The sequence below is a fragment of the Oryctolagus cuniculus genome, chromosome 10 (genome assembly GCF_051225735.1).
Source record: "Oryctolagus cuniculus isolate XC-2025 breed Fujian yellow rabbit chromosome 10, ASM5122573v1, whole genome shotgun sequence".
NCBI lineage: Eukaryota > Metazoa > Chordata > Mammalia > Lagomorpha > Leporidae > Oryctolagus > Oryctolagus cuniculus.
The window spans coordinates 107,797,894-107,814,376 of NC_142876.1; the positions used below are offsets into that span (position 1 = coordinate 107,797,894).

The window sequence follows — 16,483 nt, forward strand, 5'->3', positions numbered from 1 at the left end:
CCCGCCGTCGCCGGCCCGCGTCCCCGGCTCCCCACCCCGGCCCTCCGGGCTGCGCCGGGCCCGGCTGCCCGCCCGCCCGCCCGCCGCCGGGACCGCGCGCCCGGGACGAAGTTTGGCTCCGAAGAGGGAGCGGGAGCAGCCCAGGAAGGGTAAGGGAAGGGAGCGTCCAAGCACCTCAGGGGAACAGGCTCCACCCGCCGCGGGCGTCCGACCGTCCTCGGCCTGCGGTGGCGGCTCGGCGGGGACCGCAGCTGCTCCTCGCACCTTCCTCCGTCTCCGCCTCCCCCTCGCTCTCAGCTCCCGGGGCCGGGCTAACGCGGCTGCCACAGACCGAGAGGCTTAAAATGGCGCCGCACAAGGAGCTCTTATAAGTCGCGCTGGCCCGCTGTATCCTGCCGCCGCCGGCGCAGCGCGGAGCGTTCCGCCGCGCGAGGACGAGGGGCGGGGCGCGGGCGGCCGCCGAAAGTAGTCCCCGCGCCGCCCGCCGCCGCCGCCGCCGCCGTCCGACCGCCCCGGGGCGGGGCGGGGTGGCCCGCGCGCGCGCCCGCCTGCGCGTGCCCGCGCGCCCCTCGGACGCTCCCAGCGTGGCCCGCCGGCGGCTCCCTGGCCGCCCGAGACAGCAGGGGAGCGGAGGGGGCGCCGTGGTCCGCAGCCGGGCGGCCGGGCCCTCCCACCCCCACTCTGGCCGATGTGGGAGGAGGGCAGCTCCGTCCCGAGCTGGACGCGCGCTTCCTGTCCCCCCGCGGGGGAAGGGGCCATCGCGCGCCCCGGGCCTCAGGAGCCGCGTGGGGCCGCGTGGGACGGGTCTCGAGAGGGCGGACGTCGGGGGCCCCGCCGCGGGTCGGGGCGCTCACTCCCCCGGAGGTCCCTGCGGTCCGGAGGGTGGGCGCGGCGTCCCCCACCGGACTCCGGGCCGAGCCGTCCCGTCCCCACTCGGTGAAGTGGGCGCCGAAGCCCCGCGTGGTTCAACAAGTCGTCCCGAGTCCCCCCACTGCGAACAGATGACGAGTGGAGGAGGACTGGCTCCCGCGCGCTATCGGTTAGGTCTTTGCTATTTAGTAGCTGACCTTCGTCTGGTCCCACTCGGAGCAGCAGCAGAGCCACTGGTGGGGCTTTTCCTTTGGGAAGAACTGCGTTTCCACCCTCCTGCCGCTCGAGACATCCACGGAGGTTGTTTCTAGGAGGAGCTGTGGAGGAGGCAGCCTGGATCGTGTTTTTAAAAACTAATTTGTTCTTCTTCAGCAGCGTCCCCTGGTTCTCAACTTCAAGGAAGTTGGGAGTGCACCCGCCTTGCCCCCGTCTCCATTGTCATCCTGCAAGAGTGGCATCTGTCAAAGCCGGTCCACTCTCTCTCCTCCATTGTTTTATGCTTATTTTTCCTCCAAAAACAATGGAGAAAGTACAGAAGGCAACAGTGAAAGTTACCTCGGGGGCTTTTCTCCTAGGACTGTAATTAATGCCTATGCAAACAATAGGTCTTTATACAGAAGTACAGGCAGGAAACCTTTTTCATCACCTCATGGAGATAGCATGCTTTGGAGCCAACCTGCTCTCTAAATGACACTTATTTTTCGGTCCTAAAGATGTTTTACTGTATACAGCGGTACCGCTGTCTCTCGCCACAGCTCGCGGGAGCCCCTGCAGTGGAAAAAGTCCACCCGCTAAGATGATGCTTGGTGAGGTCCATTGTCTCCAATGGTTTTCTCATCTGTATCTTTGCAGCAATTGTGTAGAATCAAGTGTGCGTGTTGGTCGCAGTTAATTTCCCTGGTCGCAACTCAAAACAGATCGAACGGAAAAAGGTATTTCATCAAAGTACTGTTTCTAAGACAAAGTCAGAGGTATAAATGGCGTGTACAGGTATCCACACCCCCCCCCCGTTTTAATTGTCATGTAAAGAGTCAAGGAATATTTCAGTTGATTTGATTCAAATTATACATTTAAAATCAGATGACTGATTCTCCACAATTAGTATTTTTTTAAAATAGAGCTTTGCATCTTCTGTGTTCAGTGTGTTTTTGCTAATAAGGCACACTGTTGAAACCTGTTAAGACATATCTGCACCAGTAGAAAATCTAAAGAGTAAGAACACTTTCTATCTGTATTTCTCTGTTCAGGTGCCAAAATAATCTAAGAATTTTTTCTGTAAGTTTAGAATCAAGTTTTTTTTTAGCCCTAGTGATACTTAAATACACAGGTTATTCAAAGAAATGTAAGATTTGCAACAATGCAGCATGCTGTTTTCTCCATCACATGTAAGTATACTTAAGAATTACTGGCATTAAAACAGATTATTTGGATTTAACAAATTGCTCAGAATTTTTATTTGCTTCTCATAAAACAACAGTTGTCTCGTCAAAAATACGAAATAACGTCTATGAAATCAAGACAAATACTATTATCAAACCAAAGGGAAAGAGCATGAAAATACCTAATGACTTGGTGAAATAAGTAATTCTGTGAAAATAATTACAAGAACTTGACTTTGAGCAATACATTTCTTTAAAAAAAATCTCAGGGTTATCTTTTTTTTTTTTTTTCCACCTTTTCCTTCAAGAGCCAGTCCAATGAGTTTGACATAAATTAAATCATTCTGTGAAATGGCACCAAACAAATGGTTCTACATTATAGTGTCTCCCGCTGGTTTAACAGAAGATACTGCTTGCCATGATACCAGACCATAGGCGTATCAAGCAGTGGCTGCATAGAACCTGAAAACACACACTTTTGAATTATCGTTCTGCAAAAAAATAAAAATAAATGCCCAGATTGTTTTTGCACTTCAAAAAAAGAAATATTAATCAAACCAGCATTGTAAAGAAGATTCCATTCACCGTGTGGATACTTAACTCTATCAAATCCATTAATTAAACCTTTATTGGGTGCCTAAGACAATGAGCTTCCTTTAGAGAGAGGGAAACGGATGAGTGGCTCCTTTGGATTAGGTCCCTTAAATCAATGTAAAATGGTCACCGTGTGTTGACTCGACCCGAAAATAAGCAGAAACGGCAGCAGAGAAGCTGTGAGACCAGGGTGTGGTCACTTTGGATTCTACATCCGAATCCCCTCCTAGCAGAAAGGAAAGACTAAATAATATTCCGTGCATTTAAAAACAGTCCATCCCGACTCTCCAAGAAGGCCCGTCACAATATTTCCTTACAATATGAAAACACTGGACAACAATTAAAATCGGCTTTTCATGTAGCAGTTCATCAAGTGGGCTATTTATGGATTGGGACTTTTGATTTGCAATACATTATCTCAGGGTTCAGTGTTATCTTTTGATTTCTTTCCAGCTGAACAGACTAAGTAGTTGTAAATACCTCTTGTCAGACTACATGGTTGGCTATTCTTGCACACAGAAGTAATCTAGGAACCCACTGGGCAAATGCGGCAGAGAGCCACCCTGGAAGGCTTTGCAGCTGATGCGCACTGCAGAGTGAGGGAGGGACAGTGAAGGTGGCGGGAGGCGACAGCCATGGTGGTGGCGGTGGCCTGGTCCCCTCCTTACGCCAGGAGCATGCTTCCGAGTTATTTGTGTGCTCGAGGCCCTCGTTGGGTACATTTTAATGGCTACCATAGAGAGTGTGGAGGAGAGGCAATGGGACATCACCCATGATATTCAAAGAACACTAAGCTATGTGTTTCTCAATGTGAGAAAGAATGAACACAAATACCGCTGCCTTGCTAAGAAATCATGCTTGGGAGACAGACACCCCCAACATATACAAGCGCACACACACACATATACACATACAACCCTTCTATTAAAAATTTCAAAATGGTTGCAGATATTTCATTCACAAGAAGGTAAAAGGCGTCTCCCATCGCAAGAAGGATTAACTTACCGGAGGATTCTGGGACTGCAGATGTATACTGCGGCAAAATCCTAAATTCATCGAAAAAAATCATTTCTGGACTCCGGCTGCTAAAAATAATAGAATTATAGGAAATCATGGATAAGATTACAACAAGCCATTTTCACATTCCCAAAGTGTTCAGAAAAAAACTGAGTCTTTTCTTTTAACTCATTTCTTAAACAATGCAAATTTTAAAGTAGCTTTTCTTCCCAGAGCAAGCAGCGCCATGAAATCGATAATTTTTGATCTTTCGGTTAGTAGGCAACATGGTGAGCTATTGCAGGGACTGCAGGCAGCAGACATGTTCTTGTCAGCTAAAAATTTTCATATTGTTTTTGTATCCATTGAGATTTGTAGATGTAATATCACCGGTTTTTTGTTTTAGCTTGCACGAGGCTATAGGGACGCACACCCTCAGTTTATCGACATACACATGTCTATTGCTTTATATATATTAAAAACAGGGAGTCTTACTGGATCTTAAACAAAAAATTATGTAAAAGGAGTGGCTGGTGTGATTATAATCCCATCATGCAGGGTCCACGGTTCCCATTTAGTGAAATTTCGCAGAGGGCAACTTCTTAAGAACATCCCTGCTGTGCAGAGTGAAAAGCATGAACAAACCAAAGACAGAATTCATCTGTGTTTATATTTTACAAACAATGAAAAACCTACTCTTTGTATGCCTTTTTTCCCCCACCTTATTATTTCATGAAAACTGCAGCCTCTCCCCGCCCCCATCCAAACACTCACCACCCCAGCTCTGCAGTACTCCGTCCCTCTCTCGCTTCTCCTTCCTCTTCTTTTTCGCTTTCACAAATTCTGCACGCGCCATCTTTGTGTGGGGTGATTCTTTGCTAATTTCACTTACCCATTCTCTTACCAATCAGTTCAGAAATAGAAAATTGGAGTGCGCTTTGGGGCTTCATTTGCCTAAATTTCTTTCAGTCTTTCCCTTCTGCCATAGAAAAATGGAAACGACAGGAAGGGGGAAGCCAAAAAAAAAAAAAAAGATAGGATATTTCTATTATTGCCATAACCTGTTGTATACAGTGGTGGTAAAAAAAATTATTAACATAATAGCAACAGCTGCAGCCTAAATAGAAGCTATGAGATAATTAATGTGCTACAACAAATTAATTTACTGCAGGTGCTTCTGCTGTGAACTGAGTAACCCATGCCACATAAAGTCTAAATACAATTATGATTCCCCCCACCCCAACACCCACTAAAACAAAACACAGAGCAAGGTGTCCTGTCTGGCAAAAATACCTATTGTGAAAAGAAAGGGAAAAAAGGAAGACAGAAAATTCTCCCCCAGTTCATTTTCCCTTGCTGCCCACCAACCCATTCTAAATGGTTCAGTCACCGGTGTGGAGTTGTATCAGGTGTGTCTGTGTATGACTGTGCATGTATCGGAGTGAAGAATATGGCATTTTTAAACACGTGTAGGTTTGATCTTAAACCTTAAGTTAGAAAGCATCTGGACCAGCTATGGGTTTCTTTTAAAAAATTAAAGACAGTTTATAATATTGAAGTACTCCGTTGGTTGTTTCAATAAAAATGAGACATAGCTACATGTTATAGCTAAAAGAAAAAAACAGCAGTGCTGAGCAGTTACCTATCTGGTTAATCATTTTTTTTAGAAATTACCTCTTTCAAGAAGGAACTGTGTTTAGAGTGTGGCACGCCTCACTGATGTGTCAGATGTTTTTTTACTCTCACTTGCTGTCAAGTTGAGTGCTTGAGGAGAGTGGTTGCTAGCTGTATCACAAGTGTGTGCCAGAAATACATTGTATCAGGGTAACAGGGCAGGGGCCTGGAGAAGATCACAGTGCCAGGAGCAAATGTCCATTTTCTATTTTGCTCCACTCAGCAAAAAATAACTTTGGGCCTAGAAAAGAAGAGAAATATACAGATTGATTTAAAAAAAAAAACTATTTGTCTCTTAAAATAAGGATATGGCCATTTCTGATTTTTCTTCTACTAATGCTATTGAAAGAAAAAGACTATTTTTTTGCATTGCAGACTCAGTTTTTGTTTGTTTGCTTGTTTCTTTAAAAGCAAATAAATTTTAACCTGGTCAAATTTTCAAGGTTATTGGCTATTAAAATTTATCCTCTGCAGGACCTGAAATTTCATTCAAAGGCTTGCAATACAATATATTAGTATTTTAACACAATGCACGGATTTTAACAGCATCTGGATCTAACTCTGCAGAAATCTTAGTTCTAAAAGGAGACATAAAATTATTCAAATAGAACACTATTTCAGCTACACCCAGAAGGGATACTGCATGGATTTTTTTTTTTGTATGGATTTCTTTTTTCAATGTTTTCTTATATTCTTTTCAGATGGACAAGCAATGCTCTGAATCCCTGCGTTCTCTCTGCAGAGGTATCACACTGTTTCTCAGGCGGTGACAAACTTGCATTTCACTCCATCTTTCTTTTGTTTATACTAAAAGCTTTTCTTTCATCATCTATTTTCAAATCTGCTCGTGTTTTGAATTTACAATTTTAGAATTTGAGTGGGGGGGGGGAGAAAAAGAGACAAAGGCCTATTGGTTTGCTTTTAAAGAGAGAAGAAAGAAATAGCCAATTCTTTGATAGAAACGAGAAAAGTTGACAAGTATGGAATGTATACACCTCCGGTGGGATTTCCCAGCAATTTTCATGTCAGCCGACTGTGTCGTTCCACTGGCATGGAGTTCTCTGAAATCATATAGTTGTATAATTATGGAATCAATGTGGGAAAAGAAGAAAGCTTTCATTTCTGTTCCTGCAAGGGGTCGTCCGTTCAAAATATTTCTCCTTGCACTATAAACCGCACTGGAAACTACGCCGTAGAAATCAGGAGAGTAACCCTCCTTCCCATCGGTCTGCTCTGTTTGTAGCAAACCCATCCCGGTTCCTTCGCCTCTTCCTCATGTGATTTGTTTCCAGAACCCTTATTCAGCACCAGGGACATTGTGCAGGTTCCCAACAATAAAACATGGTGGTTGTTGTAAGCCAGAATGTTCTGGGTGGTTTGCTGTATAGGAAAAGCTAACTAACAGAACTAAGATGATTAATTCTTGAAATTGTTAAGGGTGGCATAATACTGCAAGTTTATCCTAAGCTTTCTAAAACAACGATGCCTAGAAATTTTTAACTGGGAAATCTTAGTGAAACCATTTTGTATGTGCACTCCCAGAAAGACATTTATTTAAATTATACACAGGTACTGTTGTCAGTACAGGATATTAAATATCAGTGAAGTTGATTTCCCTTTTTTGCACAAAAAGGAAATACACAGGTTGGAGGATTTATTTCCTCATTCCACTGGCTCCTCATTGTACCTTCTTTGCTTCTGTTCACTCTGCACAGGACTACCGTTCTAAAGCTCTGAAATCTTTTCCATAATCGATTTTAAAACATTGTTTTATTCTGAATTTGTGCGCTCTGTTCTTTAAGACTAGACTCAGAGCTTTATTTATGATAATGGCTGATTATTGTAAAATCCTTTTTGGGAATTACACCTTGATATTTTTCATTACCTGACTTTAAATAAACCCTTTTGATAAAAACGACTCTCCATGTTTCTAGTAAATGTACCTAGGAGATCTATATCTATATCTATATCTATAGTTTGTGGAGACTCTGGCATTGCCATTTTTGCTACATAAGTAACTCTAGTGTGGATGGATGGATGGATGGATGTCTTTAATACAGAAGTGTTAAGGATGGCCTTTTTTTTTAAGATTTATTTATTTGTTTGAAAGGCAGAGTTCCAAAGAAAGAGGGACAGACAGGGAGTGCTGTCCACTCCCCCAAATGCCTGTAACAGCTGAACCTCATCCAGGTCTCCCATGTGGGTGGCAGGAGCCCAAGCACTTGGGCCATCTTCTGCTGTGCCTTGCCAGGTGTGTTAGCAGAGAGCGGGGTCAGAAGCGGGGTGGCTGGGACGTGAACCGGCACCCATATGGTGCAAAAGCAGTGGCTTAACCCACAGTGCCACAATGCCAGACCCAAGGATGGCCTTTTATGTCAAGAGGTTTTGAGACACCTCAGTTAATAGTTGTACTTTTAGTATCGGTTGATTGAGAATCTCCACAAACAACAACAACAACAACAACAACAAAAAAAAAACTGCAATAAATTCAGTATCGCTTTTAAACAAATGCATGTTTTATTAATCCCCATGGAAGCTACATGAATTTGAATGCTCTTTGCTAGCATGTGTGGAAGACTTATTTATCAGGGCACAATGTTCAGGGCCATATGGAGTCTTCGAGCCCTTGCTTACGATGGTAATTAAGAAAGCTGCTTCTCTAGTGCGTATTGAAGATGCAAATCCCATTCTGCTGTGCGCTGGCTGTGTGACCTAGCCAGGACCTCTCACCTCTCTGAGTCTTGGCATCACTTAGGTCATAGCAGTAACAGCAGTGGGGGAGTATCAAGGACCCCATGTGGCTCCCGTTTATTGAGCTTCTGTTGGGTGCAGAGCTTGGCCCTCCAACAATGTGGAGAGCATCACCAGGACCTCTTGAAAACATCACAGGAAGGGGAGCGTTCTTTTCCCCATTTTTTTTTTTTTTTTTTTTGGAAATGGAAATAGACAAATTAAAGAGTTTACTCAGGTTATAAACTAAGTCAGCTGAAATGGAATTTGAATGCTAGACTTCAGCTGCCCAGTACAGTAGCCATTAGTCACATGTGGCTATTGAATTTAAATAGATTAACATTAAATCAGGGCCAGCATTGTGTCATGGCGGGTAAAGCCGCTAGAGACGGCTTGCATATGGACGCCGGTTCATGTCCCGGTTGCTCCACTTCCCATCTAGCTCCCTGCAAACAGCCTGGGAAAAGCAATGGAAGATGGCCCAACTGTTTGGACCCCTGCCACCCATGTGGGAGATCCACAGGAAGCTTTTGGCTCCTGGTTTCAGCCTGGCCCAGTGCTGGCCTTTGCAGCCATCTGGGGAGTGAGCCAGTGGATACAAGATCTCTCTTTCTGTCTCTCCCTCTTTCTCTGTTACTCTTTTAAAATAAATAAATCTTAAAAAGAAAAAAATCAAGTTCTTTTGTCACCGTACACTTTTAGCACTCAGCACCTGTTGTGGCTACCGTGTTACATGATGTAGACAAAGCCCATCTCGCTTCTCATGGTAGCGTCTCCTTGTATGGCGCTGAACTAGGCTGACTGCCCTTACCGCTGCGTTTTATTCTTCCTCATCCATTTCTTCCTTTCCTCATCCATTCGTTCAAGATGTACTGAATACCTACTGCATTAGATTTTCATTACTGTAACAAAATATACTAGGCAGGCTACTTTGTAAAAACAAAACAAAACAAAACAAAAAACAGTTCACTTTGGCTCATGGTTCAAAGTCCAAAGAGCATGACACCAATTTTGGGGAGGACCCTCCTTGGCTGAATGAGCTCATGGTGGGACTGTGTGTGCCTCCTGTGCCAGTCGGGTCTCCCTCTCCCTCCTTATTAAAGCCACTAGGATTCAATCACATCTAATCTGACCATTCTCCCAAGGCCTCACCTCTAAACACTACTGTTGGGTTGGGTTTCCACCGCTCTTCATACCGTTAAAAGCCTTGCTTGAGCCAAAGCACCTGCTCCAGGCCAGGCACCACTTGGACACTGGAGACCTACCTCGTTGTTGTTGGGAGCAAATTAAATAGAAGTCCCAGAGGTTTGTAAGCTACCAAGTCATAGACAAAAGTGAAATTCCTTCTTGCACCTGCTGTGGTACCATGAGACTCCACACCTTCGAGAGCAAACCTGAGTCACTCTTCTTGGACTCCTCACTAGCCTCCCCTCAGGCACCTCCCCGCAGCCCTTAAGAGGGTGCAGTACCCATCAGAAGTGGACACGGGGTCCCCCATTATAGTGTACACATGTTGGATTTTGTTCTGCCACCTGCTGAACCCCTTGCCTAATTCCCGTGGGCATCCTGGGGTCCAAGGCACCGGAAGCACAGGCATGAGCTCAGTTCAGCCAATCAGCTGCTTCTGTGCTGGGCTTTGTCTGGGGCAGAGGACACAAAGAAGCCCAAGCAGATTTAATTAGTTCAGTGACTGCAGTGGAAAGATCCTCCCTATACACAATTGTCGCTTTTCTGTAATCCTGATGGATGATCTTAGAAGCAGTTTTATTCCTGTGACCCTGCCCTGCCCTGCCATCCCCTTAAGCCTCCTCCAGAAAGGTGGTCCTGAATATCCACCCCTTTTGTGGTCTTTGTAGCAAAGTCTCACTGCAACAAAATTGCAAAAACAAAGTCTTCCTATAGTTATCCTCTCTTCAGTCTTTGGTCAAGGCAAAAAGTCTCTTCTCACTCCCAGGCAAAGAGAGTGAGTTGACTTCCTGTCACCATCACTCCCTGCTGGCTGGGAGTGATGTTTTCCACCCCTTTAGGGTTGGGGCCACAAGGGAACATAAGAAGAGTGCAACGGCTCTTGGCCTGCTGGTTACTGTCCTACACTGGCTCTTGCTAGCTGGTCCAGCTAATGGCTTTGTTAGGGGCACTGTGGGAAACCCATTGGCAGATCCTCCCCCAGGACCCCTGACTGCCCCTCCCTGGGCTGGGCAGGCTTCCACAAGAGTCCTTCTAAGGTTCTCTTCAAGGATCTCCCTCAGTCTTGGTCTCCCATCCCTTTGACAGTCTCACGGTACCCAGTCCTAAGTCATCTGCCTCACATCCCACTCTAACATGCACAGTCGGTCATCTCTTGATGCCTCAGTTGGAACCTCCTGCCTGCCATCCTATCTCCCTAGAGATGGCACTGGGAGCCAGGGCTGTGGGTGCAATGGCAACCATGTCCTCACCAAGCGGTTTAGTGGTTACAGGTACTTAGACTCAGGTTTCTGCCTGTAACTCAAGCTTATTGTTTCTACGTCCCTGGTGATTCCCTGAACTAGCCAATATCCTTCCTATTATTTTCTCTGCTCCAGTCAGCCAGACTCATTTTCTGTTCCTTGCAGCTCAATACATTGTTTGATAAACTCTGCATTTTGATTATTTTCTACTGTTGGCTTTCTCCCTAGCGTGTACTGAGTCATTATAACTCCACTATCATTTTTCAGTTTGTAAAGTAATATGTGTACCTTGTAAACCATTTAAAAAAAATCAGAATTACATGACTTAGAATGAAAAAGTGTCCCATAAATCCATCCATGTTACAGGTATTCATCAGCACTTATAATTTTAACTTTTTCACTAAATAATGCATTCACATGTGTATGCGTGTGTTTATGCAGTTGGTCCTCTGTTATCTGTGGGTTCCACTGCCATAGCTTTGACCAACCCCCTATTAAAAACATTCAAAGAGAAAAACTTTATTGTTAATGACCCTGTACAGATTTCCTTTGGTGATCATTATTCACCAAACCAGACAGTCTAAGAACTGTTGGTAGAGCATTGGGTATTTATTTACTTATTTGTTTGAGGGGCAGAAAGAACTCCCATTTGCTGGTTCACTCCCCCAGTGAAGCCAGAAGCTGGGAACTTAACCAAGGTCTCTGCTGTGGGTGACAGGGACCCAACTACTTGAGCTGCCATGTTTTGCCTCCCAGAGTGTGCATCAGCAGGAAGCTGGAATCAGGAACAGAGCGGGGACTCAGACCCCAGCACTTGAGTGTGGGACGTTGGCATTCCAAGTGCTGTGTTAACAACAAGGACAAAGTCTGCCCCCTGCATTAGGTATTGCAGGTCGTCTGGAGGTGATTTACAGTGTGCAGGAGGCTATGCACAGGTCATATGCTGACACTACACCATTTCACCCAAAGGGCTTGAGCACGCAGCCAATGGGCCTTCCCACTGACCGCAGGTGTTCCAACACTCTCCATTCTCACAGCAGATGTATGAGAGTGTGTGCTCTCTGGCAGCGCCCTCAATGGAGGGTGCATGTGGGCATGCAGGAGACTGCTGAGCCCTGCCCACCCCCTCTCTGCTACAGCTGCAACTCTCTCTGCCTTGGGCCTTCCTTTTCGGGCTTCAGGAAGAAGCCTTGGCCTGTGTGGGAGCCTGGGAGGGGAAAGAGCAGAAATGCTCATGAGTTAACTGCACATGTCAACAAACAACAATACTCACTGGTCTATGTGTAGGGGTAGCTCGCTGGTGTACGTGTAGGAGGTCTGCACCATCTCCCACCGTTCCTCACCTGAGCTCTAGGCATCATAGAGGCAACTGGCTTCGTGACACACCCATGCTGAATTCTTCTGCCTCCCTCCTCACTTCCCTGCTGCTGTTCCCTGAGAGGACCTTGCAAACTACTTAACACTAAACCACCTGGGAAAGCCCAGCCTAGCAGTGTGCCATGAGACTCTGGAAGGTTTGCAAACATTATCTCCGTGCAATTTGAAAGTGTGTTTCTCTTTTCAGTGAGATGGGGTGTAGCTTCATAATGTTTCCTTTTGATTGCTATGACCTAATGATCATATATTTTATTTATTAGTCTCTTCCATTTCTATGAAATTCCTATGCTAGGAGTATTTGGATTTTGTGATGTGACTATTTTTCCAGTTTGTTGTTTGTCTTTGTATTTGGTGTTTTTATGTTTATTTTGCCACCTCTTCCTCTTCTTTTTCCCCTTTCTCCTCCTCTTGCTCCTTCTCTCCTCAGCCTTTTTTTTTTTTTTTTGTCATTCAGATGATTTATTTTTATTTAGAAAAATTAATCAATTTGCCGTGTCTTCTACATTTTGGGTCATAGTTAGAATTTCTTTCCTGCATTCTAAGTTAGAGAAGAAGGATTCATGTTTTCTAACACTTCTCATTTTTACATGTATATCTTTAATCAATTTGGAATTTGTCTTGGAGGAGGTTCATCAAATATTAACTTCCATGTGATGTTTTTGCTCTCTCCCAGAATCACCAACCACCATGGAAATTGCCCTTGGATTACCTTGAGCAGGATGTCATATTTCTCTGCTCAAATCTATTTCCTCTTGCAAATGAGCATGAGTCCCTTGGCTTTCCTTTTTTTTTTTTTTTTTTTTTTTTTTTTTGACAGGCAGAGTGGACACTGAGAGAGAGAGAGACAGAGAGAAAGGTCTTCCTTTACCGTTGGTTCACCCTCCAATGGCCACTGCAGCTGGCGCACCGCACCGATCCGAAGCCAGGAGCCAGGTGCTTCCTCCTGGTCTCCCATGGGGTGCAGGGCCCAAGGATCTGGGCCATCCTCCACTGCCTTCCTGGGCCACAGCAGAGAGCTGGCCTGAAAGAGGGGCAACCGGGACAGAATCCGGCGCCCCAACCGGGACTAGAACCCGGTGTGCCAGCACCGCAAGGCGGAGGATTATTGGCTTTCCTCTTAAGCTGGCCCTTACTACCCCCTCGTAACAGAAGAGCTTCCGGGTGCAGTATCCCTACCTGCAACAGCCTGTCTGTACTTTTTCACTTTACTGGGTCCATGGTTTATCTCAGCGGGAAGTGTACCTGCTCTTCTTTTCCTACACCTCTTCATTTCTTTTTTGTTTTTGTTGTTCCAAAATGGCAGAGCCACTTGTGAGCCATTTTCACATGGTATTGGGCCTGATCGCTCTTCAAATTATAGTATGTTTTCAGTTGTAGGCTCAAAAGCTAATGAGGTATATTTTTAAGGATCTATTTATTTATTGGAAAGTTACAGTAATAAGGAGGGAGAGAGAGAGAGGAGAGAGAGAGAGAGAAGAGAGAGAGGAGAGAGAGAGAGAGAGAGAGAGAGAGAGAGAGAGAGAGAGAAACTTCCATCTGCTGGTACACTCCCCAAATGGCTTAACAGCCAGGTCTAGGCCTTGCTGCTACCAACACATGGGTAGCAGATGGCCAAGTACTTGAGCCATCTTCTGCTGCCTTCCCAGTGCAATCCAGCAGGGAGCTGAATTTGGATGCATGGCAGCCAGGACTCCAACTGGCACCCAATATGGGATGTCACTGTTGCGAGGGGCAGGTCAACTGCAATGCCAGCCCTACTAAAGAAAAAATATTGAGAAGGCTCTAACAACTTCTTAACAATCTGACTCCTGAAGCCCATCACACTGCTGTGTACATGTTCAACCTATTTTTGTCTTGATAGTTTTTCATTTTTAGGGAGAAAAATACCAAAAATAGATAGGTAGATGATGGATAGGTAGATAGACAGACGGACATGACTTGTATTCATCTCTAGAATGTCATAAACTGTCACACAAATCATATCTGCACAAGAATGTGATTAAATTCAGTTATTTTGGCCAAAGCATACTAACTGGAAGTATTAAACGTTTGTTGATTTATGGGTGCAATTTATTGTTTGCTGATTTATCTGTTTGGCCATCCCTCAGCTGTGCTTCTAAAAATATTGCCTTTGCAGGGAAGGCATTTAGGCTTGCAGTTGAGATACTGGCCTGATGCCTGTGTCTCCTGTCAAAGCACCTGGGCTTGATCCCCTGCTCTGGTCCTGACTCCACCTTCCTGAGAATGCACACTCTCTGGGAGGCAGTGGTGACGGCTCAAGTACCTACGTCCCTGCTACCCACATAGAAGCCCTGGATGGAATTCCTGGCTCCCACAAAGAATGAAAGCAGACTTTCTATTCTACTCGTCTAGTTAACTGTCTTACCATTGAGTCAAAAACCCTACTGAGTATGGGCTTCAAGGAAAGCCGCCCCCACTCTTTCCTTTCTTTTGTCCACATATGCTACAAAGAGAGCGCATCACCTCTACCTAGTGACTGAGCCGCTGCTGTGTGTGTATCAGATAGGGACCAGTCTTACCTGGTGCAACTAGGATACCTGGAAGATCTGTTCTCATGCACACCTGCAGTGACCCTCCTAGCTTTTTCTTCCATGAGGCCAGGGGAAGAGAACTGACTGACAAAATGCCCGTCTCCCTACCAGTCCTCCGTTCTCTGTGCGTGTTCAGCGAGGCTTCTGCGGAATCTTCCGCCACCACTCTCAGGCACCCCCACCCTCCTCATCAGAATACTCCTCCCCCTGAGTGTCATGGCTGTGGGATTGTAAGACTCCATTATAATAAAGGTGACAATGACAGATCTCAAGGAAGTGGAGTTCCAAAGTGAGGGAGGGAGACACATCAGAGAGAACCGGCTCCGGGAGCCTGATAATGAGCATGGAGAGGACTTTTTCTGCTTATGGGTGAAAAAGACAGGGGAGTCTGTGTTTGAAGACAAAGCACATAATAATGTGATCACAGAGCCCTCCTAATGGGACCAGTGTGATGTTCAGAAAATGTATTCTTTTCACTGCCTTATTCTCAGATTCCAGTGGAAAAGGTCTGTGGGTGTTTACTTAATGCGCCCAACCTGGTCACAGCACACTCCAGCCAGGATTTTTATACACTGAAGTAAGACACAGGTGCCTATGTCTCAGTGACCGGAATAACCTTGAATCTCCTTGATAACTTCTGCTACACTCCTTGCCTCATAAGAATAAAAGAAGAAAACCTTGATCAGATATGCATTTCTTGAATAATACTGTTATGAAAGGATTTTCCAACAAGAGGGTGTGTCCCTTGCCTGTTTGTTCTCTCGAAGTGGAGGAGGCTTTTCAGGAACTTGTAACTTGGTTCCACCAGTACTGCACAGCGCTGCTAGCTTCCTGTGTAAGGAATGCCCTGTTTTCCCCAAGCCTGGATTTGGGAAATACGAGTCCTTTATAGGGAGCGACCTGGGAGGAAGGAAACCAGGCTACACCCTGGCCTTGTGTTCCAAACGTGGCTGCTGCTCTCAGGACAAACTGGTGTGCAAGCACTCCCATCTCTTTCGCACCAGGACATGGAGTCAGATCCGTGATCTTGGCTCGATTGAGCGTGTATAGCCTTTCCCTTTCTTTCTTGCGTTTAATTTGCCGGTCACTGAGCCTGGCAATCAGAAACACAGAGTTGCGACTCTCTCAACCAAACGTAGAGAAGACGGAGGTTCTGGAAGTATTCTTTCCCATGAGTCTTTCTGGATGGCTTCTGAAATGAGGAATAATAGCAGCGCCAGCCCCTCCTCCCACCCCCCACCTCCTGCCCTGTCTACTTTTCACTTCAGGCTAGGAATCCGGGGTCGGGGGGGAATGAGCCAAGACTGCAAATGGGCATTGAGGTTTCTTTTTGGAGTGATAGAAATATTCTGCAATTGATTTTGTGGTGGTGGCTGCACAAGGTTTCTGAATATACTAAAAAAAAAAAAAATGGTACTCTAAATGGGGAAATTACATGGTATGTGAATTATACCTCCATAAAGCTGCCATAACACTTATTCATGGATTTTATTGTTAACAACTAGTCCCATTCTTCTGGGAGGCCATCCTTAGTGAATCTCACGATGTGCATCTCCCAGGAGCGTATGGAGTCACCTGTGACCAAGCGCAGGTGTCAAAAGACAAGAAAAGAGTCCATGCAAAGTTTGTCCTTGTGATAGACTCCAGCCTGTATCGTTCTTATGAATGCTATTATGCAATTCGGTCACTCAGAAATAGAAGAATCTGATTTTTCTATTAGGCATTATAGATTGCTTACCCATTAATGTTTTAATGTAAGGTGAATAAAAGCCCAGAAATATGTATTATCTGCCCAGCCCACAGTGCTTCCTGACCCACTGGCTGGAGGGATCATGCACTAGCACCCCCAGCAGAACCCTGGAGCCTCCTATGTTATCGTTTC

At 45.5% G+C, this 16,483-nt stretch overlaps 1 protein-coding gene across 3 annotated transcripts in view; it reads right to left on the reverse strand.

Moving 5' to 3' along the window:
* The window catches only part of CTNNB1 (catenin beta 1), a 38,033-nt gene extending 37,692 nt beyond the window's left edge, over window positions 1–341 (reverse strand). For all 3 annotated transcript variants that reach the window (XM_051852657.3, XM_051852656.3, XM_089306523.1), the window contains exon 1: window positions 175–341. The gene's annotated coding sequence lies outside the window, so the exon portion shown is untranslated. The remainder of the gene's footprint in view (window positions 1–174) is intronic.
* Window positions 342–16,483: the final 16,142 nt, after the last annotated feature.